The 27,632-nt window shown below is 40.1% G+C and overlaps 1 long non-coding RNA gene across 1 annotated transcript in view; it reads left to right on the forward strand.

The window, feature by feature from the left end:
• Positions 1-23,650, forward strand: part of LOC135702093 (uncharacterized) — a 94,174-nt gene extending 70,524 nt beyond the window's left edge. Inside the window, exon 2 of the long non-coding RNA XR_010517684.1 lies at positions 23,508-23,650. This is a non-coding gene — a long non-coding RNA (uncharacterized LOC135702093). The remainder of the gene's footprint in view (positions 1-23,507) is intronic.
• Positions 23,651-27,632: the final 3,982 nt, after the last annotated feature.

The following is a 27,632-nucleotide window of genomic DNA, read 5'->3' on the forward strand; positions in this document are numbered from 1 at the left end:
GACACGGTACCCGCAACTGCAACATCAAGCCACGCTGCAGCAACTGCGCTCAAGAACACGCCACTTCCAACTGCCCTGCGGATGGAGCCGTGGCGATAAAATGCGCTAACTGTGGTGGTGCACATCAAGGTTCCGACAGACAGTGCTCCAAACGCGAGGACTTCAAACGCATCCGAAAGCAGGCGTCAAGCAACAATCAACCAGGACGCAAGAAGGACAAAACCCCAGCATTCAGGACGGAGGATTTTCCGCCTCTTCGTGCTCCCCAGCAAAGGCAAGCGAATTCGCGGGTGCAACCCGCCCCCCCTCAAGAAGCTTCCGGTGTTTTTGCTGGCCAGAGCTCTCCATCCCCCCCTGGATTCTGGAGACAACCAACAGCGCAAAACAACAACCCCGATCTGTTCTCAGCGGATGAACTGATGGAAATTTTCGTCAACATGTCTGGTGCTCTTCGTAAGTGCCGCAATAAGCCCGAACAGATCCAGGTGCTCGGTAAGTTCATCATCCAGTATGGCGTCTAAACCGTTAACTATTGTCACCTGGAATGCTTGCTCTGTAAGAGCAAAAGAGATTGAGCTTGCCGACTTCCTCCGCAAGCACAGCATCGACGTGGGCCTTCTAACCGAGACCCATCTAAAGTCCGGCGACAGCTTCTGGTTGCCTGACCACAACATTATCCGGCTTGATCGCACCAGCTCCAGGGGGGGTGGTGTTGTGGTCGTCGTCAAGAAAGGAATAAAATACCACACTCTGTCCCATATTCGCACCTCTATCATCGAGGCCCTTGGTGTGGAGGTGGAGTCGTCGACTGGATACGTCCAGTTCATCGCCGTCTACTGCCCTCGACAGTGTGCCGCCAGCAGTGGAATAGCGGCTAAATTTAAGAAGGACCTGTCCACCATCACCCGTACCGGTTCCCGCTTCGTTGTTGGAGGAGATCTGAATGCTCGTCATGAGGCATGGCGGAACTACCAGCAGAACCAGAACGGTCGTCTGCTGTTCGACCATTCGCAGCATGGGCTGTACTCCGTTTGGTTCTCGGACGAGCCAACATTCATCTCACCGGCAGGCAACCCATCGACGCTAGACCTGTTTCTTTCAAATACCGGCTTGTCCAAGCCGGTAGCCTTAAACGAACTCAGCTCCGACCATCAACCGGTGGTGGCTGAACTGGGATACAACGTAGCTGCTGCTCCAAGCCTGCGCAAGGACTACCATCGCGTAAACTGGGCCCAGTTTGGACGCGTGGTAGACAGGCACATCATCGACAACCCGCCGCTTGACTCCGTGGAGGACATCGACCGAGCGTTGGAAGTACTCCACCAAGCCATAACCGTGGCTGACGAGGCGTGCGTCCGACGAGTTCCTGTGAGGGGTAAGTTTATTGCTATTGATTCCCACACCCAACTCTTAATTCGCCTGAGAAATGTTCGTAGACGCCAGTTTCAGAGGACTGGAGATCTAGCGAGGAAACGTGAAATGGCCAATCTGAACAAGGAGATTGCTTCCAGAATGGTCTCACTCCGGAACGAAAGTTTCGGGCGGCTTGTCCAGAATCTGGACGACCGCTCCAGACCATTCTGGAAAGTTGCCAAGGTCTTAAAGACGCACCCTAAACCCATTCCGCCACTAAAAGATGAAAATGATGACGATCGGCTCATAATCACCCCTCAGGAGAAAGCAAATGCGATTGGCGAGCATATTGCCAAATCGCACTTGCTTGGCTCCAACATCCAAAGTCCGCTCGAAGTTCAGGTTGAGCAATGCGTACTCAACTTTAATTCCTCTCCTTGTGCCATCCCTCCAGAGGATAGAATCACAGTTGAACAGATTTGCTCAGCGCTGAAATGCACCAAAAACATGAAGGCCCCCGGGTTTGACGGAATATTCAACCTAGTGTTGAAAAATCTCAGCATGAAGGTTCACTCTCTGCTGGCTGCTGTCTTCAACAGATGCTTGGAACTGCACTACTTTCCAAGCATCTGGAAGACAGCGAAAATCATACCTATCCGCAAACCCGGGAAGGACCCAACGCTAGCTTCAAGCTACAGACCAATCAGCCTCCTTTCAGCGCTGAGCAAATTGTTCGAGAAACTCATTCTCAATCGTTTGCTCAAGTTTGTCGAGGAAAATAACATTCTCCTTCCGGAACAGTTTGGGTTCAGAAAGGGGCACTGCACCAATCACCAGCTAGTGCGGGTGATGAATAACATCCGAAGTAACAAAGCTGTATCCAAGTCCACAGCCATGGCCTTGTTAGACGTTGAGAAAGCGTTTGATAATGTCTGGCACAATGGGCTTGTATACAAGCTCTGTAACTTCAACTTTCCATTACATCTGGTTAAAATCACCCGTAGCTACCTCCAGCAAAGGTCGTTTAAGGTATCGTTGAATGGTTGTCTTTCAGACACGTTTTCCATCCCTGCAGGAGTCCCGCAAGGCAGTCTGCTGGGCCCCTTGCTCTACAGCATTTACACTTCCGACATTCCTCCCCTTGGAGACGGTTGTGTGTTTTTCCTGTTCGCAGATGATACCGCAATAGCCGTCAAAGGAAGGATGCCTCGCGAAATAACGAACAAACTTCAACGATGCCTTAACGCCTTTGCTGATTATGCCACCACGTGGAAAATCAAAATCAATGCTTCCAAAACACAAACAATCATGTTCCTCCATCGACAATCACCCAAACTAAAACCGGCTCCCTCTTGTACTGTAATCATGGATGGCACAAGGGTTGAGTGGTCCGCCGAAGTAACCTATCTCGGGATGTTGTTTGACGAAAAGCTTCTATTCCGCTCGCATGTGGAGAAAACCGTAGTCAAGTGTTCCGACTTGGTTAGGTGTCTGTATCCGCTGATTTGCCGCAGATCCCGCCTCTCAAGGGTGAACAAACTGGCCGTCTACAAACAAATCATAGCACCTGCGATCCTCTACGCAGCTCCGGTGTGGGAATCATGTGCACAGACTCACAGGAACAAAATTCAGGTAGCTCAGAATAGAGTGCTGAGGATGGTTCTTGATCGTCCTTTCGACACTAGAATAACAAATTTACATGAAGAGGCAGGCATTGCCAAAATAGATTCCAAAATTAACGAAATTAAGACTAAATTTGCACAAAAATGTAATTTATCAGAACATGCTTTGATAAGCAATTTGTATATAGTAGGTTAGGTGTACATAGTAGTTGTAGGTTAGTTGTAGTTTTAAATAGTAGTTATAAGTAGTCTCCTTTTTCCAATTCAAATCAAACCAATCCCACCAAGGTGGTCATACTTTAAAATAGGCCTGATAGGACTAGGAACTGTAAATAATAATTAAAATCTCAAATGTACTAAAGTTGAAAAGACGCATCTGTGTCACTTAAAAAATTCATACATGTAAACCACACAATCACAAGAAATAAATATCATTTAAATGGAAAAAAAAAATGCCACTGCTTACAATCCGTTTGACAACCCACGATGAGCGCGTTGCGGCAAAAGTGGCATTGCACTAAAACTCGTTTTTTTTTCAACATTTTGGAAAAACACGCGGTTGAGCGTCAACCTGAGAAAAGCTCAATGTTTTCAGATGTATTTTTTTTTATTGACGTTGGATAACGTCTTTCGGCAACATACGGGGGTACAAAATTGAAAACAGTCATTTTTGATGCGTTACGAAAAATTAAAAGATTTTGAACGATAATAACTCAACCGTCTCTTGATAGATTTACGAGATAATGGCATCAATCATTTGGAAATATTTCTAGCAATATACTGAATGTTTCAAAACTATTGATTTCATTATGTAAACTAGTGAAAAATGGTCAAAAGTAAACCATTGTCTAAAGATGGTGAAAATCGATTGATTTTTTATATTCTTATACTTTCTCCAACCGAGACATCAGATGCGAGTATCTGACACCTCTGATATTTTCTGTTCTACTATATAAGCGTCCAACAAGGTCGCCCGTTCCATCATTGTCAACAACATCAGCCCAACAAAACGGCCCTTTTCAGGGCCACCAAACTTTCGAGTTATTAAGGAATATTCCTAAAATATAATATACACAATTAAGTACAACACATAACAGACGTTATCCAACGCCAACCCTGCGGTCGTATCTAGTATACAACCTTTCCAACTTTTTTGAATTGACGAGACACTTCAAGACGTGAACCAAATAATCATCTAAGGTAGTAAGTAGTCAGAAAAATGTTGGCCGCATCCGGACATGTTCGGGGTACCCCCGAGGAAGTGGTCAGTTTCTTCTTGTAACACCCTCATGCGACACATCAAACTACATCAGGATTTCAAAAATATGTCCATTTTTGTTCACATTAAGTACTGAAGACCACGTTGGCCAGATCCGGACAGGATCCGGACACCCCGGAGAAGTGAAAATTGAACCTACATCCTCATGTGACACATCAAACTACATTAGAATTCAAAAATAAGAGCATTGGTGGCCATATCAAATACTGAGGACCACTCTGACATGTTCCGGGTGCTTTCGGGGAGTTTCATAAATTTCCCGAAATTTTCCTGAAGTCACTGAAGCTTCTCTGGAGTTTTCAGAAATTCCCTGAAATTCTCTTCAATCTCTCTCTCATCAGAACTACTCTGAAATTCTCCTTTGAACTATTCTGAAGTTCTCCTGAGAACTAAGTTCTCGTCAGAACTACTCTGAAGTTCTCCTAAAACTACTCTAGATCTTCGATGAAGTTTTCAACATTTTTTTCTGAAATGTAAGAAGTTGTCTGAATATTCTCTTGAAGATCTTTGAACTTTCCCGATATTCGAAGATATCGTTACTCCCAAAGTTCTTTAATCTTCTCAATAAATTAGAGTTCTCTGGACTTCCCTAAGATTCATGGAACATTCCTCAAGCTCTCGTAGTTTTCCTAATATTCATAATTCTTCTGCGAAGCCCTAATGAAAAACACCATTAAGTAATGAAACTCCAAATGATAGAACTATTCCACAAATGGTTTGCATGATTATGTAGGGAAAATTATAACAATTCTTAACTATTATATTAAATTTAAATACATTAACTCATGCGTAAGATAACCGGTAGCCTGATTAGGCTAACATGAATTGTCGCAAGTTTTGAACCATAACCGAAACATTGAAATACTTGAAAAATTTAAGATAAAGTATAATAGTCAAACATGTATGACATACACATACATCAATTTTCCGTAGTTCTACGTCATACTGCGGTAGTGTCTAGGACACAACCCTTTAATTTTTTTTTCATTCTTCTGTTCGGGACCTAACAACACTGCGATCGATAATTTGATCTATTGTAGTATATCCCGTGTCCTTAGTTTATTGCATGTCGTATTACTTCATCAGTATTGAGAAATGAGGAAGAATTCAGTTTTGATACAGCTGTCATTCTTGCCTTCATCGTAAGGAATTTATTCTAATTGAAAGGCTCCGCTATTTATACCCTTCGAAGTAATGAAACACCCTCCAAAGGCGCACCCCTTTGTCAGTCAAAATTGGATTCCTTAGCAACAAAAATAAGCAATGACACCGCAAAAAGATGATCAGATTAACGGGGTGTCACGGTCTACAAAACACTCAAGTCTGAAATGACGACACTTTTAATCAAAATATCATTAGATAAAAGTATATCAGGATTTGAAAATGAAAATTCTTTTAAGATAATTATTAAATACCAGCTAAATATCATTAATTTCACAGTTCACACCATGTTCACCGATTTGATCGATCATTTCTGTAATGAAACATAGACTCAAATGTACGCTATAGTCTGTAGAAGCAATTTCAACCCTTTTTGAAATTATATGATTGATACAAATACATTTATCCTATAATGGATAACAGAAGAGAACGAATCAATATTAAAAGCCCTATCCCCGTGCAAAATTGTCGGAAATCATTTCATTTCGTCACAAATTAAATGCTTCATTTCAGATTTCATTGATAACCTATAATTACGAATATCGTAACATAAAACCATTCCATTTCGTCTCTGAATTGAATGTTTGCATTCATTGATCCCCTATAATTTTCAGGCAATCAAAAGCTTGATTGTACCGTGCGCATATTATTCTCGATAAACTTTAAATCCAGCTAATGTCCAATATAGACATTCATAATAGCGACACCGTTCCTAAACTCATATAAAAGCAGCCAAATGGATCGTCTGTCTCATTCTAAATAAGACCACAATGAACAGCAGAAGGCTTTTACTTCAGTCATGTATCATCGTTGCATTATCAGTCGCCCACGCTTCCCTTTCGCCCGATTCCGGACGCCTGCTAGCGGATTTCATTTCATTTCTAAGAGTCCCGCTCCGGGTGGCTGCTTTCGTGTGTTGGAACAATGGTAAATATATCATTTGCATCTAGAAAACTTGGCGTTGCTTTTCATCGGCATGTATAATTACAGAGAAATCAGTTCGATTTGTTCGGCAACTAATGGCCCGGGGGGACCATGGTCAGCCACCACACTTCCTGCAGTTGCGCAACGAATCCGTTGATAATTTGTCGCTTCTGGACACGTTGGAGCCACATCAGCATTTAGCTGTGGTTGATAGAGCCTGTCCAAATGCCGATCGGTTTCTGCTGGAAGCTCAATATCGAATTTATCACAAAATCCGATGGGTGATACTGAATGGCGACCAGGTGGAAGGGGAACATCGGGAAGCGGACATTTTCGAAATACTAAGTGGACTACCAATAACCGGAAATAGCAATCTGTTTTACTTTGTGCGGTCCGCTGATGGGAAAATTCTGGTGAAGGATGGTAAGTGATTTTGTTTTTGCTCAATTAATTCACCAACAGAACCAAACCAGAGCAAAATTTGCGTTTTGGCTGCAGCTTGGCTAATTTGATTAGTTGTTAGATTTAATAAAAATCTTCAACAAAGGTCATCAATTTGAAGAGGTAATTGCAGCTCGCAGTTTTAAACTTTCTCAAATTTAATCTAATCTTATCCAACACTAACCAAGCAAGTTCATGAAAGCAAACGAAAAAAACTACAAGGAATGGTGACGTAAGGCTACGTGGTCTTATATAATAGTTATTATTTGTTTACTGTAGCAGGAGCTTGTGTTTTGTGAAATGAACCTTTTGATATGAATTTTAGTTGGGAAATGTTCAGAAATTTGGGGGGTGGGGGGCCTCCCTTAGCTCAGCCGGTAAAGGCGCAGCTACAAAGCAAGACCATGCTGGAGGTGGCTGGGTTCGATTCCCGGTCCGGTATAGGAATTTTTCGGATTGGAAAATTTCTCGACTTCCATGGGCATAGAATTATGATTGAACTTGCCACACAATTATACCAATGCAAAAATGGTACAGGCATCGAAAGCTCTCAATTAATAACTGTGGAAGTGCATCTAGAACACTAAGTTGAGAGCATGCAATAAGCTAATATGCGATATGCAATAAGCTTGAAATGCGAAGAAGAAGAAGAAGAAGAAGAAGAAGAAGAAGAAGAAGAAGAAGAAGAAGAAGATGTTCAGAAATTTAATTCTTTTGAAAAATCTTGGTGGCCCTGAAAAGGGCAGATGGTGGTACATGCATAAAACCTTTGGTAGATGATGATGACGGCAGCTGTAGGCAGCTGGATTAGCAAATCTGATCGGGCAATCCCATATTCTTCAGTTCAATGATTGGGCACTCGCAAGAGTCTCGGCCCGTCACCTGCTGGACAAGAATTGAACTGGTGTCTGCGACAGGTTGGAAGACCGCAGAATATGAGTTTCCACCCAGCTAAAACTCCTCAACTATTTACTTTTTCTCATCAACTCTTTCTCTCAACAAGTTGGTTAATCTTAGCCTTCAGCAGAAAGACGCCTAACACTTTTTTCGGCGAATTTATGATCCTGTTTCACGTCATGGTTCTTTTCTATGCCTGTTCAGATAAATTAGCTCTCTTATTTATTTTCTTCTTTTTCTTTTCTTCTTATTCGCATTTCAAGCTTATTGCTTTGCTCATATTAGCTTATTGCATGCTCTCCACTTAGTGTTCTAAATGCACTTCCACAGTTATTAAATGAGAGCTTCCGATGCCAATACCAATGCATGAATTTGTATATTGTGTGGCAAGCACAATGATACTCTATGCCCAGGGAAGTCGAGAAAATTTCCAACCCGAAAGATTCCCTCGACCGGACCGGGAATCGCTCTACTGCGCTAAATCAAACGAGTAGAAATAAGAAGGAAAGAATGTCGAATAATTGAAAATTCGATAAATGTTAAATTGAAATGCTGGAAAAATCTTAACGATTAATCGTTAATCGAATAATTGAACTTTTAGGCATCCCTAGAAAATAATGCAATTTCATATTTTTTGGTGGCCCTTCGAAAATATCGAACAACAGAATTACAACCAGCAAGTGTAAGCCAATGCTAGTTTGCATTGCTATGACGACGACTGAAATAAGGGGCTTTGAAGCAGAGGGGTGCAAGTCAATTCTCTTCATCGATTTCCTCTTTTGATGACCATGGCTTCACTAACCTATTTCGCACTATTTCTGCTATGCTCTTCTATCATCCAGAACAACAAACGTATCAATGAATGTGTTTGCCGTCGAGTTATTAACTCAACAGAAAGTTGATGAAGAGAATCGATCAAAATCATTGTCACCCCTGCTTCAAAGTTTGTTAACAAGATTACAACTATGGAGAGCATTTTGTGTGGTCGTTGGGGGCGTGTGGTTCTGAATATGGCGATGAGTGCGCAAAATGTTACACAATTGCATCCTCCGTATTTGCACTTACCCGAAGATCGGAGGCGAATGCCACTTCGACTTGTTTCGTCTACTAACGACTCTCTCATGACAGTTTTGGGGAAGCAGCATTGCTACATCGACATGTTTCGTCTACAAACGATTCACTGATGACTGTGTTGTGGAAGCTGCATATGCGTGTACGTAATTGGTGGATTTGTTAGTTATTTCGACGCTTTTGGACAATGCTTAACATTTACCACTTTTTCAATAGTTTCTTGTTGAAAATCAACTGTGGAGGAAATAGGACGGTCGATGCGTAGAAATATTTCAGATTCGTAGGTGATAAAATTATTGAAATTGATCCGGGGACAGCTGAGTTAGTAACATTCAAAATCTTTCATAATTTTGTTACAAGTTTCATTTTCGGTTTTCACAAAGTGTACCCCCATATAGAAATCACAAACGTAGTCCTACGTCAAAATAACCTTTCAATATTCATGAAATTCCGGTATATGAATAATTCCGGCTAAGATAGCTGCTACAGCGGTAGTAAAAGTGAGTGCGAATTCGCCAATCTCCCTTGCACGGTAAGTTTTACGAGTTGTGATCGATATCGATATCGGTGGTGTTCAAAACTGATGACTGACATCTTGGATTTCAAATTGGCAGTGGTCATATAGGTTTCGTCCCCATTCCGGAAATAGCAATATTGTAGAGAATTTGACAGATTTTTTTCAAATCCGATGGCCACCGATTGCTTTCCAAAATGGCGATGGACATCTAATTTTGACATCTATAAGTCGTCTTTGTTCCGAAAATAACCATATTGTTGGGTATTTGACAGTATTTATAAAACTGATGACCAGCATCTTGGATTCCAAAATGGTATCCACCATAAATTTTCGACCTCTACACGTCGTGCCCGTTCCGGAAATATCCATTAGAATGATGCAAAATTTGAAATGTATGCTCCACGGTGTTTAAGCGTTTTCAAATTGGATACAGATTAGCCTCCCAAAATGTTCAGCTCATTTGGTTAGAAACTAACTGTACCGACCTTATGAAGTTTATATGGACTTTACTATAGGAAAACCAACTACAGGAAAATCAAATATAGGAAAATCAAATATAGGAAAACCAAATATAGAAAATCAAAATATATGAAAACCAAATAAAAGAAAACCAAATAAAGGAAAACCAAATTTAGGAAAATCAAATATAGGAAAACTAAATAAAGGGAAACCAAATTTAGGAACACCAAATATAGGAAAACCAAATATAGGAAAAAAGACATAGGAAAACCAAATACAGGAAAACCAAATATAGGAAAACCAAATATAGGAAAACCAAATATAGGAAAACCAAATACAGGAAAATCAAATATAGGAAAACCAAATATACGAAAACCAAATATGGGAAAACCAAATATAGGAAAACTAAATAAAGGAAAACCAAATATAGGAAAACCAAATATAGGAAAACCAAATATAGGAAAACCACATAAAGGAAAAGCAAATATAGGAAAACCAAATATAGGAAAACCAAATATATGAAAACCAAACTTAGGAAAACCAAATATAGAAAAACCAAATATAGGAAATCAAAATATAGGAAAACCAAAAGAAGGAATTTGGAAATATAGGAAAACCAAATATATGAAAATCAAATACAGGAAAATCAAATAAAGGAAAACCAAATATAGGAAAACCAAATATAGGAAAACCAAATAAAGGAAAACCAAATATAGGAAAACCAAATATAGGAAAACCAAATACAGGAAAATCAAATAAAGGAAACCCAAATAAAGGAAAACCAAATATAAAAATCCAAATACAGGAATACCAAATACAGGAAAACCAAATATAGGAAAACCAAATAAAGGAAAACCAAATGCAGGAAAACCAAATATAGAAAACCAAATATAGGAAAACCAAATACAGGAAAATCAAATAAAGGAAAACCAAATAGAGGAAATCAAAATATTGGAAAACCAAATAAGGGAAAACCAAATAAACGAACACCAAATATAGGAAAACCAAGGACAGGAAAATCAAATATAGGAGAACCAAATAAAGGAAAACCAAATACAGGAAAACCAAATATAGGAAACCAAAATATAGGAAAACCATATATAGGAAAACCAAATACAGGAAAATCAAATATAGGAAGACCAAAGATAAGAAATCAAAATATAGGAAAACCACATAAATAAAAACCAAATAAAGGAAAACCAAATATGGGAAAACCCAATATAGGAAAACCAAATATAAGAAAACCAAATATATGAAAACCAAATGCAGGAAAATCAAATATAGAAAAATCAAATATTAGAAAACCAAATATTAAAATCCAAATACAGAAAAACCAAATATAGGAAAACCAAATACAGGAAAACCAATTACAGGAAAATCAAATATAAGAAAACCAAATATAGGAAAACCCAATATAGGAATACCAAATATAGGAAAACCAAATACAGGAAAATCAAATATAGGAAAACCAAATATAGGAAATCAAAATATAGGAAAACCAAATGATGGAAAACCAAAAAAAGGAAAACCAAATAAAGGAAAACAAAATAAACGAAAACTACATATAGGAAAACCAAAGACAGGAAAATCAAATATAGGAAAACCAAATATAGGAAAACCAAATAAAGGAAGACCAAATACAAGAAAACCAAATATAGGAAAACCAAATAAAGGAAAACCAAATATAGGAAAACCAAATATAGGAAAACCAAATTTAGGAAAACAAAATTTAGGAAATCCAAATACAGGAAAATCAAATATAGGAAAACCAAATATAGGAAAACCAAAAATAGGAAAACCAAATACAGGAAAACCAAATAAAGGAAAACCAAATATAGGAAAACCAAATATAGGAAAACCAAATATAGGAAAACCAAATATAAGAAAACCAAATATAGGAAAACCAAAAATAGGAAAACCAAATACAGGAAAACCAAATATAGGAAAACCAAATATAGGAAAACCAAATATAGGAAAACCAAATATTAAAACCCAAATACAGGAAAAACAAATACAGGAAAACCAAATATAGGAAAACCAAATACAGGAAAATCAAATACAGGAAAATCAAATATAGGAAAACCAAATACAGGAAAACCAAAGATAGGAAAACCAACTACAGGAAAATCAAATATAGGAGAACCAAATATAGGAAATCAAAATATAGGAAAACCAAATAAAGGAAAACCAAATAAAGGAAAACCAAACATAGGAAAACCAAATAAAAGAAAACCAAAGATAGGAAAACCAAATATAGGAAAACCAACTACAGGAAAATCAAATATAGGAAAATCAAATATAGGAGAACCAAATATAGGAAATCAAAATAAAGGAAAACCAAATAAAGGAAAACCAAATAAAGGAAAACCAAATATAGGATACCAAAAATAGGAAAACCAAATACAGGAAAACCAAATATAGGAAAACCAAATATAGGAAAACCAAATATTAAAACCCAAATACAGGAAAAACAAATACAGGAAAACCAAATATAGGAAAACCAACTACAGGAAAATCAAATATAGGAGAACCAAATATAGGAAATCAAAATATAGGAAAACCAAATAAAGGAAAACCAAATAAAGGAAAACCAAACATAGGAAAACCAAATAAAAGAAAACCAAAGATAGGAAAACCAAATATAGGAAAACCAACTACAGGAAAATCAAATATAGGAAAATCAAATATAGGAGAACCAAATATAGGAAATCAAAATAAAGGAAAACCAAATAAAGGAAAACCAAATAAAGGAAAACCAAACATAGGAAAACCAAATAAAGGAAAACCAATTATAGGAAAACCAAATATAGGAAAACCAAATATAGGAAAACCAAATATAGGAACACCAAAATAGGAAAACCAAATATAAAAACCCAAATACAGGAAAAACAAATACAGGAAAACCAAATATAGGAAAACCAAATACAGGAAAATCAAATAAAGGAAAACCAAATAAAGGAAAACCAAATATAGGAAAACCAAATACAGGAAAACCAAATAAAGGAAAGCCAAATATAGGAAAACCAAATAAGGGAAAACCTAATATAGGCAAACCAAATAAACGAAAACCAAATATAGGAAAACCAACGACAGGAAAACCAAATATAGGAAAACCAAATACAGGAAAACCAAACACAGGAAAACCAAACGCAGGAAAACCAAATAAAGGAAAACCAAGTAAAAGGAAACCAAATACAGGAAAACCAAATATAGGAAAACCAAATACAGGAAAACCAAATATAGGAAAACCAAATACAGGAAAATCAAATATAGGAAACCAAAGATAGGAAATCAAAATAAAGGTAAACTATACAAATGAAAACCAAATAAAGGAAAACCAAATAAAGGAAATCAAAATATAGGAAAACCAAATAAGGGAAAACCAAATAAAGGAAAACCAAATAAACGAAAACCAAATATAGGAAAACCAAAGACAGGAAAATCAAATATAGGAAAACCAAATATAGGAAAACTTAATATAGGAAAACCAAATACAGGAAAACCAAATATAGGAAAACCAAATATAGGAAAACCAAAAAAGGAAAACCAAATATAGGAAAACCAAATATAGGAAAACTATATATAGGAAAACCAAATATAGGAAAATCAAATATAAAAATACCAAATATAGGAAAACCAAATACAGGAAAATCATATACAGGAAAATCAAATATAGGAAAATCAAATATAGGAAAACCAAATAAAGGAAAACAAAACATAGGAAATTAAAATAAAAGAAAACCAAATAAAGGAAAACCAAATATGGGAAAACCAAACATAGGAAAACCAAATTTAGGAAATCCAAATACAGAAAAATCAAATATAGGAAAACCAAATATAGGAAAACCAAATAAAGGAAAACCAAATACAGGAAAACCAAATAAAGGAAAACAAAATATAGGAAAACCAAATATAGGGACACCAAATAAGATTATCAATTTTAATTTTAAGATAAACAATTAATTACTATTTAAATTTACGCAGATGAGCATCCATATGACTGTCATCCAGATAATGGATGATATTGATTTGAAAATTGGCTGTAAACATACAGCACTCAGAGGATGAGAATTTAAGGATTGGACGACTTGCAAATGCTTTAGGTTGGATTATTAATTCGATTGTTTACATTTCCATATTGGAAAGCCATGAACAGTCATTCATCATGGATACACAAATTACTAGTTGGTAGAAGAAACTTCCTCCACCACGAAATAGACAATCTTCGGTTTCCACCATTTACCAATGTTCGTACCACCTCTGATAGCGATGGGTATGCTTCCACCTCGTTTGTCTCATCAGAGCAGCAAATGACGTTCGATGGAATTATTTACATCATCGTTTTGAATCATTTGCGTTATGGAGCTGAACTAATACCAAATGCATTTCGATGTAAGATTACTATCATTCAGCAGAGAGTATTACGCAGTCCAATTGAAGGCCCTATCCCTTTTTATAACAATGCTCATCCTGTAGTTGAGAGGAAAATCATCTGATTTCAAAACAGTTGAAGCTATCATTCGAAAATGCCATTTAGATTTTTCGATTTGAATGGTCTGAGGTTTCATTCGAACAGAGGACGGTGTTTTGGTATTCATTTCTATGTACATCCGGTAGGGTAAAACAGGCCACAGTGCACTCTGCGGCTATTCCTTTTCATATTCACGATATTTTTTGTGGAGAAATTCTACTTTAAGTGTAGAAGACAATGAACAAAAAGTTTGGTTTACCCATGTGTAGTAATCTCCATATAAATTTCAAATGGTTTGTGCCTTTTCAGTGTCTTACCAAATGAGTTTAAATTTTGGGAGGCTTAAATAAGATTGATAAGCGATTGTGAGTAAATTTTTTGTGTTTTCACATTTTAAATGATATTTTGTATTATTTGTTTTTTTAAAGTCATCATCGTTTAAAAAAGCGTTTGATGCCATTTTTGATATTTTAAACCATTTCTTTTTTGCATTTTTCAATTTGGAGTTGCAAGTTTTTTCGGTGAATATGGATCATTTTCGCACATTCCGCTGCATTAGGTGCTCTATTTGTTTTTGCTTTGCATTGATAAAGGATTTTTTTTTAGTTTACAGAATTTCAACGGACACCGGCCTTATCAGCAGCGTGGTAGCCATTTGGCAGAACGGCACTTTTACGGACGTTGCAATAGGTCAATCCGTTTCCGTGCGTAGACGTAATCTGCACCGAACACCTATCAGGACCACAGTTGTCTACACCACCAATTATACACTAAGCCACTTCGATGATTACGAGTAAGTAGAGTATTTGTACGATGTTAGTTAGTAAGTGTTAATCATTCCAGAAATACCCAAATCGACACTGCAACTCGCACCGCTTACATTATGGCGAAGACTTTGTACGAAATCTATCTGAACGCCACCATGGTCAAACGGTATGCCAATAGCTGGTGCTATCCCTCTTCCCCCGGATTGTGCAGTGATATAATTGATAACCTATCCGATGTTGGTGGCTCGTTGCTGTTTATGGCAGCAAACCGGCTAAAATTTGTGGAATACACCAAATTGCCTATCCAAGGAAACGTTCGGTTCATCTACAAGGCACCCAAACTATCGACAACGGATAACATTTATCGATTACCTTTCAATTCCTCCGTCTGGGGTTGCACGATTGGGTTGATCATTTTCACAGGAGGATTGTTTTTGGCTGCCAGTGTTATCCAAAGACGGATGGACCGAAGACGGGTAGATCTGATGGACGCATCGTTTGATATAATTCCGATAGCTACGCAGCAAGGATCGTATGCAGACTCCGTGACCATTTCCCAGAGAACACTGGTTCTGGTGAGTCTGATAGGGCTGATGTTCTTGCATGTCAGTTTTTCTGCCAAAATTATATCGTTAATTCAAGCACCGTCGGAGAAGATCAGTACTTTGAAGGACCTTCTGGATTCCAAGCTCGAAGTCGGCAGCACCGATACTCCTTACAATCGCCATTATCTATCTGTGAGTACTGCAAATGCCATTTCGATTAACCATTTCATTATAGATATGTTTGCTCGCTACTCTAGACAGCCACTGAACCGGTGAGCCGGGCTTTGTTTGAGCAGAAAATAAAGCGAAAAAATGGATCGATGAATCTCTACGGACTGCAAGAGGGGATTGCGAAAATGCGAGAAGTACTTTTCCTTTTGTGATGCACAGCTTTTGAATGGATTAACTTTCCCATTATTTTTTTTTTTCCAATATGCTAGGGTTTGTTCGCATTACATGTTTACACCTCAACGGCCTACCAGCAGGTGGGGAAAACTTTCGAAGAGGCTGAAAAATGCTCCCTGAGAGAATTGACTTTCATTGCCTACAGCCAGGGCTACCTAACGGTCAAAGTGAATTTCACTTTTCGAGAACACTTTAACGTGGGCCTGATGAGGATAATGGAAATGGGAATCTACGCTAGGGAGCACCGAAAAATGCACTTTGTGAGACCGAGCTGTACCAAGGGAGTTTATTTCCATCCTTTGAATGCGATTGACACCAGATTTGCAGTGGAACTGATGGGCTGGGGAGTGGCAATCGCGATTCTGGTTCTGCTGGTGGAAGCAATCTGGAGCAGATACAGTCACGCGTCTCACGTTCCAGTGTTGCCATACGTTGAATAAATACCCTACTAACCAAGACTAAAGTGTTTCCACAGTTAATTGTTTATGATAGCATAATACATATTCGACTCACCAACTTTGCACTCTAGCGTAAGAATGAAATCCTTTTCTCATAGCTTTGACTGAAACTTTATGCTCATGGACCCACCCACACACACACACACACACACACACATGAGGCTCCATGAGCCAGCTGTTGAGCTTTGAATCCCTCAGCAGGGATAACAGTTTTGCTGCTACACCGAGATTTGAGTGGATGGCGAAAGCCTGCCAACTGGAAATATATTTTATTCAATGTCACTCGCAAACTTTCATCCGGTCCTTGTTGCTGGAGCCGGCGATTCCCGTCCGTGCTGCTGCAGTGCAGTTCAGTTTTGGAGAAGAACTCGGAGGAGCAACTTTACATCGCACTGGCCGGAGATGAAGTTTACAAACAAGTTGAAAATTGAATAGGACAAAAGAAAATTGAATCGCATTTGCATTAAACTTTTCACTCGAAACTAATCCCACATTCAATTGTGCATGAATGGGTGATGCACAACGCTAAATTGGTGTGCATTTTGAGATTGTGTTAAAACCTAAATAGTAGCTACAATCATCATATGTGTATGAGAAACCTTTCAAACGGCCTGCGTGGTTTTCTAATTTGCGGTGTTTGTTAACAATCCGTAGATCTTACAGTTAGTATTACTTCGGGGAGATGTTTTTATGCACCTGTCTTTAACTACGCTGGCCGGTGTTAAGGTTCTACAAAGGATGAATCATTTGTTTTCTTCTTCTTTTTGAAATACTTAGACTAGAGTCGGTGTATAATGAGTCACGCCGAGTGAAAAAAGGAAGGACTGATGGCGTGCGTGATTTGTTTTCATCCTTCCCCCGCTCACAAAGGTTTTAAGTTTCGGGAAGCTTTCTTAAGACGGCCTAACGATAACTACCAATAAAAGTTTTGAGAAGCTACCGATAAGGAAAAAAAAAATCTGGCCACCCTGACTTTAACGATTGCTAGCGAAGCAGTAAAGTTGAAGTGGTTTTCTTGGTGATCAATTTTGTTCACCAAGAGTTTTTTGATGCAGTTGTTTTGAGTTTCGTGTATTCGATTGCTTATAATTCTCGATGAACATTTCAAGTGGTTTTATCTGCTTTGATCAATTCTCTTCATCGATCACTGCTATGCAAACAGATTTCGCGCAAATTCTACCACATACCTAGTTTGATGAAGGAGGTTCTTATCTAGCGTCAAAAACATCAAATACAACAGGGAAAGGTTTTGCAGCTGAGTTATTGACGAAAGAGAAAGCCGATGAAGAGAATCGATCAATGCAGATAGGACCTGTTGCAATGTTTATCTAGAATTATGCTATGCTTCGAAGAATACAAGTAAGTAAAGGCCGAGAAAAGAAAGGACAACTATCCGTGAAGGTGGCCACAGGTCGTTCGAGGTCAGCTTGGGTTCCGAGGGTTATCGCTGCTATCAAAAGGAAGATTTGGGTGAATCCAGTGCGTTCAATAAGGAAAATGGCAAAGGTACACGGGATCAGTGACTTTACGGCACGGAAGATCGTAAAGGAAGATTGCGGGGCGAAGTCGAGGGCACGGAAAAAAACTCACATGATTGTCAACCGCATCCGCTACGAGTCGAACGATGCAAGAAAATCTTGAACTTCCTTGAGCGAAAAAATCCGGTAATCCCGTATCAAATTCCAGAACCGACCGGTATATTAGTTCTCTTCCGGTAAAAGACGTGGCCGACTAGCACAAGAACGTGCACAGTTCGAAAAAGTAGTGTAAATTTCTGTTGAGTATGATGCACATAAATGGAGCGTCACATATCATATAAGTTTACATTATATATCATGTAAAGTTCTGAGACATTTCATGCAATGTAGCAAATATTGTATGCAAAAACCCATGCAAAACATTGTTTACAAGTTGCTCGGTTGCGTGAAATTAAATGCAAGTTTACGTGAATGAATGTTTACATCACTATTAAAATTCAGAATTTTTATCTGTGTGTATCTGACCAAGCATCCTGCTAGCGTTATGGTGTTTGGATTGGTGGCTTCCGATGGCAAAAAATGACCCGGTGTTCATTCTAGAAGGCGATGAAGTGGTTAGTTGTATAAAGCAGTTCTTCAGCCCCTCGATCAACTTGTGATTAATGAAAAATCTGATGAACTTGGTCATAATAATGATGAAGCTGAAATCAGCTGTGAACAGATGTGCAATGGTTCGGTATAAGATGAGTAAGTTTTACCTATTTCTGTGTCTCTTTGAAATTACATTGTGATATCTTTCATTACAGTGAGATTAAAGCTTTCTCTGAAAAAGTTGAGACCCACCCTAAGGTGTTTAATAATGAAGCCGACGAACTCGGTCAAGCTAATGACAAAACTGATCCCGGCTGTATAATGATTCAATCCTATAGGAAGAGGTCATGATTGGAAAATGGGCATAGAATTAATTCATCTCATTACAATGTACTCCATAATTTCACTGACGATATCGATACCCGCTCATCGCAAGATAAAATCAACACGGGATCCCTTCTTGTCATGACCTTATGGAAGAAGCTTCTTCTGATGATCCGGACATCTTATGAATGTAAAAAGTTAATTCTGTGAAAGATCCATTTTCCTTGTCAAACTGTACTGACCAAGACAAGACCATTCAGAGCTACTTAAGTGAACCCAGTACGCCTAAGAAGAAGAACAGTAAGTTCAACAAACCGAAGATTCCATCAGTTTTGACTTCTCGAAAACGCATAGAGCCCATAGATACTATACACACTTAGAAATACCTAATCTTACACGTGACGGAATCCATCTTTGACATAAAGGATGAGACGTAAACAAACATGTCATGTAAAATTAAGTGCTCCGAGACTAAAAAGTTCATTATTCGACGAAAAGTACGTTTGATTGAGCTGAACTTCACATCTGTTATGACTCAATGTTATGTCAAAATTGACGCTCGTATATGTCAGTCTCAGAGCACCTAAATTTACATCAATTTTTCTAAGTGTGTAGATTCCATAGATAAGCGAAGCAAAGTATAATGTAGCCAAACGAACTGTCAGTTAGTGTAGCCAAACGAGCATTGTAGTATACCATTCTCACATAGCTAACAAAACCCCAATCAATATGAACCATGCTAATAAATTATCCACTCCAGGCACCGAGCCATCGCTCGGGCAAGAATACAATTATGCAACTTTACACGACCCATATGTTTGTCACTCGTCACTAGAACTGCAGCGCTTCCTCGTCCTCTTCCACCCTTCCCGGGTGGGCCAAGGTTGTTCGCGCAGCACGAAAGGTTTCGAATGACAACGTCGGGCGCTCAACCAAAATATAACCATTATTTCCGATATTGCTAGGATGCGCATTTTTGGTGTCACTCCAGTCGTCTCACTCTTTTTCCCAAACGACTCTTTTCAACATTCATGAATCAATGTAACTAAAACTGCATTTCAATAAACAAAAAGATTCTTAGTCTGAAGCTTGACCCGACTTCACAGTTGGCTTATCGAATAACTTCACAAAATAAGAAGCTAGTATTCTCTTTGCGACCCTACTACTGGTTCTCCCAGCTAGGCTCGCTAAAGTTGAGAAAGTCCCGTATGTGACTCGGTATGTGCGCGTGTTAATCCTAAAACTCGATAAAGAAGTCTAGTGTTCGCGTGCACCAAATTGTAGGATATCCAAAGATATCAAAGCATGACGTCATCATGGTGTTGTTTGAGGGAGAAGTATTGTAATATTATGAGCACAAAACGCTTTCTACACTCCACAATCCGATTTATTTCGCGGACACCGGAAGAAGGAAAGATAAAGCAAACCATTCCTCGACTCACTGTTGCAAAGATTTGCTTTGCACTTCATTTTGAACTTTTACGCACGAAACAAAACAAAACTGCACAACGAAGAGCTCTATGATGGCATGAACTTTTTTCACGGAGGCCAGTAAGATCATGGTTGCCCTAACAACTTGTTGTGCCTCCGCTTATCTATGGAATCTATAGTATCTATAATAGAGCCTCATCAGAAGAGAGAACAAGACAAAGAAAAATCAGAGCAAGAGGAATTCCGAAAGGCTGAAAAAAAGCGCAAACAACGAGCAAAGCGAGCAGAAGACAAACAAATTGAAATGATCAAAAAATCCAAAGAGTGACTGCCACGTTTGAAGTATGGATTGCAAGAAATTAACAACATTAATAATTAACCTACACTTAGTTCAAATATTGTTTGAATATTCCACGATACTCAATGTTTATTGTCACCTCCCTTTCTTAAGCACAGCAAAGATAATTAAATAAGATCAAAATCAAAATAAGTTATTGTTTATTTCTGGGTTCAAGATATAAGATCGCATAGAATGATTAACCGTAACTAGACTATTTTAACAATATTATCGTTCTTGGAGATAGGACAGAACAAATTGATCATTTTGTCAATCTTCTGCATTCATGTTCCATCAGATGTCACTGCTGTTGTTTGCGGTGACATCTATCGGAAAGTACACACAATCTGTTTTCCTATAATTGTTCCCAGAGGACACTGCAGTGCAAAACATGTCTGGTACCTCTATTAATGCATTTAGATTATTATTCGAAGTCCCTCCTTTTTTACACATTCTGCACACAAAATAGCTCACCCCTCACAGAATTTCCCGCCGAATTTTATGCAGTATCTTTTGCGCAGAATATGTAAAAAAGGAGGGACTTCAAATTTTAAAGCAAATGCATATATACAGGTACCACACATAACGGCGCCGGTGGTGTAGTGGTAAGCGTGATTACCTCTCACCCCAGCAGGCCTGGGTTCAATCCCAGTCGGCGCCGCCGGGATGTTCTGAGGCATAACATCTCTGATCACGCCTTCCTTCGGATGGGAAGTAAAGCCGTTGGTCCCCGGTTCATGAGTTGATGGGTCGATAGGTAGGGTCCAGGTGTGGGAGCTGCCTTCCTGGCACGTCGGTAGCATTGGTGCTCAGCACGGAAAACAAGATCGACGGAAAAACAAACCAAAGAAAAAAAAAAAAGGTACCACACATGTTTTGTAGTGTCAGGTACTCTATTTTGTAATCTTTTTGGTGTTTTTAAACCCCCAACCCTCCCCCAGCGTAGACTATTGCCCATACAACTTTTATAAAAATTGAATGAAACGTAGACAACTGCAAACCCTCCCGCCCCCTAATCCGTCTACTTAATTTATAATCAGCGCCCAAATTGGACCGTCACTCTAGGGAACACTCATTGATTATGTCATGTAAGGAGGGGGGAGGGTTTTCGAAATCGTGACGATGCAAAATATAAAATTAAAGATCCCTACAAAAATACGTGAAAAAGAGTATAAATTAACAATCCTCGACCAAGAAGGAGGATTGCTGAAGCCACCACCATTGGTGGTGTCACCACTGTAGACTACAGTTTGTATGTTATGTTTATGTGTGCATTGACGTTAAAAAATCTTTTGTGAATAATCAATAATGAAACCTGAATTTTTCATTATCAGCTTGCCTAAATTAAAAATTAATATAATAAATATTTCATTTCTACATGTAAGCGCTTGTTGAACATTTATCACAATTATTTTTCCGCGCAACAAGTCCAACATCTATGTGGACGGAGCATAATTTCTCAATGTTTGCATCAGCTGTCTTAGATTGGCAGATAATCGAGCCAAGAACCAACAACTTTGGCTTCAAGCAAAATATTGGTGATGACGTTTCTGCCACCGGAGTGTAAATTAGGCCTTTTAAGCGTGACGTAATTGATGAAGTTATCTTCTTTGGCACCAAGTTGTATGTTCTAAACATCGAAAACAATGAATAACAACATACTTTAAATGCATAAACATGTTTGCATGAATTGTTTATCTCAGTGCTTAAGTTTCCTTTAGTGAACCCGGGTCCATTAAGCGTATAGTGGACAAGGGTTCACTTTAGCAAGAACGGGTCTATTATAGGGAAAATACACTACATTTTCAGACCAGTTTTATTAACCCAATTTACGTAGAAAGCAATCTTTTTTTCAAACAGTTGTCCGGCAGAAATGTTGAATATGATGACCAATTAAAAACTTATCACATTTATGTTGTTTAAATGAAAAAAATCACACACAAATACTTTTTATTCCAACCAGGTGGTCCTCACACTATGTCTGAAGGCACTTTTTTTACAACATTCATGTACCTCAGATTTTCCTTGACAGGATGTTAGTATTGATCCTAACAATCAAATCTGTGATGGTTTTAAAATATTTCATCTTGGGTTTTTTGAGAAAAAGTGTTTTGAAGTTTACAAATTCGATTATGAAGGCGTATATGGACTATTGGGGATGATGTAAAAGTATCATATTCTTTTCATCACCGCTGGCCATTGGCCAGCGGGGCAAACGACTGGGTAATGCGTACCACCAGTACCGCGAGTACTTGAAGGATAAAATAGACCCCATTAGTGGTCCATTAGCCTCTTACCCAGTAACTCCTATCCCTACCTCCTCGTGGTGTCTCCTGGGATATGAGCAACCTTAGCGAAGATCGGGTAACCAACCCCGGTGGGAGCTTTGGTCATATGCTGACAGGGAAGGGGGCCCCTAGCGGGTTCGGCCTACACGGCCTGAGCGTCTGTTCACCATGGAGGTGCGGCTCAAACAGCGTCTGACTGGCATCCAGCGGCTGAATAAGAAATGCTGTATTGTGTCAGCTAAATCTAAGATGGCAGCCCCATCTACACAATAACTGAGCGTCTGTCCACCATGGAGGTGCGGCTCAAACAGCGTCTGCCTGGCATCCAGCGGCTGAAACAAGAAATGCTTATCCCCGAAAGCTATACCCAAGATGGCAGCCCCATCACGGCGGATAGGAGACCTTAGGCTAACTACCTACTGTCCCCGAAACTTTACAACTGTTACAGAAACCAATAGAGAAAGATCACGGACTGATATTACGGCAACGACTTTTAGCGCAAAACAACGGACAAGAATTGGAACATGGAATGTACTAACGCTAGCCCAACAGGGGAAGCTGGCACAACTCGCCAGCGAGGCTCGACGCATGAAGCTCGAAATCCTGGGACTAAGCGAAGTCCGTTGGCCAAACTTTGGAGAACACAAGCTGCCGTCGGGACAGGTACTACTCTATTCTGGTATTCGAGGTGAAAACGCTCCCCGCCACCGTGGAGTTGGTTTCCTGCTTAGCGCCCAAGCAAATGCGGCGCTCATCAAGTGGGAACCTATCAATGAGAGGATAATCGTTGCCAGATTCAGAACGCGGGTTCGTAACCTAACCATAATCCAATGTTATGCGCCAACCGATGCTGCCGAGTTACAGGACAAAGAGAACTTTTACAGTCAACTGAATGCAGTCGTGGATAAAATTCCGAGAAGTGACATCAAGATCTACATCGGCGACTTCAATGCGAAGATCGGCTCCGACAACACGGATTATGAGCGTGTCATGGGGCGCCATGGTCTTGGCGAAATGAGCGAAAACGGTGAGCTGTTGGCAGAGTTTTGTGGCAATAACGACATGGTGATCGGGGGTTCGCTCTTCCCCCATCGACCAGTGCACAAAGTCACGTGGGTTTCCCGTGATGGACATACCGAAAATCAAATCGACCACATCTGCATCAGCCGAAAATGGAGAAGGAGCCTTCTTGACGTTCGGAACAAACGCAGTGCCGACATCGCGTCTGACCACCATCTCCTCGTTGGAGAGATCCGCCTTCGTATCGCGCGGGTCCAGCGGCGGGAGGAGCGGCTCGGACGGCGATTCAACACACGCCGATTGGAAGATCCAGCAGTAAAAAGGTCATTCGTCGAGGAACTGGAGACCAGAGCTGCGGATATTCCTGATGGTGGCAGCGTAGAAGAGCAATGGACGGCGATCAAGGATGCCTTTACTGAAACGAGTGAAAACAACCTGGGCGAGCTGCGCGCTCAGAGAAAGGAGTGGATCACGGATGACACCTGGAGGAAGATAGAGGAGCGGAGAAATGCAAAAGCCGCGATAGAGCGGGCGAGAACCAGAGGAGCGAAGAACCAGGCCCGCCAACTGTATTCGGCTCTCGAGAAGGAAGTGAAGCGCTCGTGTAGGCGGGATAAGCGAGCGTGGGTGGACTCCCTAGCCGATGAAGGTGAGAAAGCCGCAGCAACAGGCGATATCCGTCTCCTCTACGATATCTCACGACGCCTGAGTGGAGCAAGGATGAATCCTAGGATGCCAGTGAAGGACGCGACTGGTCAGTTGCTCACCGACCCCACTGATCAGCTGAAACGCTGGTTTGAACACTTCGAACAGCTTCTACAAGTTTCGTCGGTCAACCAGCCATCAACATCTCGGCATGAACCGCCAAGAGTGCGACGCATCACTCGCGTCAATTCTGAGGCGCCATCCCTACCGGAGATCGAAGCTGCTATCCGAACCATGAAATCCAACAAGGCTCCCGGGGTCGATCGCATATCAGCAGAGATGCTCAAAGCTGACCCCATGCTATCTGCACAAATGTTGCATCAACTATTCTGCAATATCTGGGACACCGCGACTTTTCCGGCTGACTGGATGCAGGGCGTCTTAGTGAAGGTCCCAAAGAAGGGGGACCCAACTGTATGCGATAACTGGCGTGGCATTATGTTACTGTGTTGTGTTCTCAAAGTTCTATGCAAAGTTATCCTCAACCGGATACAGGAGAAGATCGACGCGACTCTCCGACGGCAGCAGGCGGGATTCCGTGCTGGAAGATCCTGTGTGGACCATATTGTCTCGCTCCGCATAATCTTGGAGCAGGTCAACGAATTCCAAGAGTCCCTTTACTTGGTTTTCATTGACTACGAAAAAGCTTTCGACCGACTCAACCACGAAAACCTGTGGGGCGCCCTAAGGCGCAAGGGAGTTCCGGATAAAATCGTCAACCTCATCGAAGCTCAGTATGAGGCTTTCACGTGCAGGGTGCTGCACAACGGAGCCCTATCTGACCCTATTCGGGTAGTCGCTGGAGTGAGGCAAGGATGTATTCTATCACCGCTACTGTTCCTCATCGTTATCGACGAGATAATGGTTGGTGCGATCGACCGTGTGCCGAACCGTGGGTTGCTCTGGCAGCCTATTACAATGGAGCATCTAAACGACCTAGATTTGGCGGATGACGTTGCTTTAGTATCACAACGGCGTTCTGACATGCAGAGTAAGCTCGACGATCTCGCCGAACGCTCCTCAGCGGCAGGTCTCAACATCAACGTCAGCAAGACTAAATCGTTGGATATCAACACGGGAAATCCATCCAATTTTACGGTAGCTGGTCAGGAAGTGGAGAAGGTTGAAAGTTTCCAATATCTTGGCAGCCAGATAGCGTCGGACGGCGGAACCAAGAGTGACATAGGTGCACGGATCAAGAAGGCAAGGGCTGCTTTTGCGAGTTTACGAAACATCTGGAAGTCAAATCAGATTAGTCTCCGCACGAAGATCCGAATTTTCAACTCTAACGTGAAATCTGTACTGCTGTACGCTAGCGAAACATGGTGCGTATCAGCGGAGATCACACAGAAGCTGCAGGTGTTCATCAACCGATGCCTGCGGTATATAATTCGTGCTTGGTGGCCTCACAACTGGATTTCGAATGCCGAGCTCCATCGACGGTGTCACCAGAAGCCGATATCGACAGAAATTCGGGAACGTAAGTGGAGGTGGGTTGGCCACACTCTACGGAAGAGTGGAAATGAAATCTGCAAACAAGCGCTGGATTGGAATCCAGCCGGACATCGCAGCAGAGGCAGACCCAGGGGCTCATGGCGGCGAAGCCTAAACAAGGAGATTAAGCAAGTCGACCGGAATTTGACCTGGGCCCAGGTCAAGGCGAAAGCAAACAATCGCCCAGGATGGAGATCTTTCACGTTGGCCCTTTGCGCCAGGGATGGCGCTCAGGACACTTAAGTAAGTAAATATGGACTATTGACGATACAAAACTATTATGAATTGAACAAATGCAGTTAAACAAGATTCAAATGATGATTGAATTAATCTAAATGGCATTAAAGAGTTCTCTTTGACTCTCAAGTAAGATCCGTATTGATTATGTCGACTTTGACCAAAATCAATTAATAATTGTTGCTAGAACAACTTCTTAATTAATTTCTCTTCCCTCATAAAAGTAAAAGAGAAAGAAACGAGCAGGACAGTCTAAGGCAGCCACGTAATCATAGTAGGCATTGATTTTCGTCCAGTTTCGAATGTTTTTGTTTTTATTTGAGGTATCGTGCACATCTGGAAAAATTAAAAAAAAAACTTCATGAAGAAAATAGAGAGTTCACTTGTTGTGCTTCGAAAAAGCGACTCTGTAAAAAAAAAATCAAGCCACTTTAGCCGACGATGGTTGAAAGATTTTTACTCCATGGAGTTCAATAAAGGAGATTGTAGGTATCCGAAAGTTTTGTGTCCCGTACTCAGCAGGTGGTGAAGGTGGCATTTGCCACCAACTCATTCTGCGGGGTGGACAATTTGCTTGGATTTAAAACAAATAGATATGTTTGACTCAATGGCGAGATCGAAAATAAATTCTGGCAACCACGACAAATTGGTTTGAAAATCGTCTAACCGATAATACAGGAATGAAACTCACATGAGGTTAGTTACTCTTGCCCAGTGAGTTTAGGTAGTCCTAACCTTGAATTACTACATAATTGCTAGAGCTTTATTGCAATTCCCATATTTTGAATAAGAAAACAATTAGGAAGGTTCAGCGACTTTCTAGGAAAATCTGAGAACTATAGGGAACTGTAGTGAATTTTAGGAAAGTTCGGCAAACTATAAATAAGTTCCTCCAAAGAAGCAGAGAAATTCAACAACTTTCAGAGAAGTTCATTGAACTTCAGGAAAATTCTTCAAACTTTTAAGGTGTGCTTCGCTCTCCAGATCTGCCAACTTCAGGGACATTTTGTGAGCTTCAGGGGAGTTCAATGCCCTCCTGGTAAGTTCTACGAACTTCAAGAGAGTTCTGTGAACTATAGCAACATTATATGAATTTCAATGATGTTCTGCAAACAGTTCTTTGAACGTTAGGAAATGTTTGCAACCTTTAGGATGGTCTGTGAACCACAGAAAAATTTAATAACATTAGGAAAGTACTATGAATTTTAAAAAAAACGTCTGAGAATTTCAAGAAAAAAAAACAAGAACACCAAAGAACATCATGAAAGTTAGAAGAATTTCATCTAATTTCAACGAAATCAAGGACACACATATGAACAGGGATTTGAATTTGAATGTATAATATAAGCTGTCTCAT

Source organism: Ochlerotatus camptorhynchus, unplaced genomic scaffold (assembly GCF_037179485.1).
Source record: "Ochlerotatus camptorhynchus isolate MF236.1 unplaced genomic scaffold, CSIRO-AGI_Acam_v1.1 ptg000015l, whole genome shotgun sequence".
NCBI lineage: Eukaryota > Metazoa > Arthropoda > Insecta > Diptera > Culicidae > Ochlerotatus > Ochlerotatus camptorhynchus.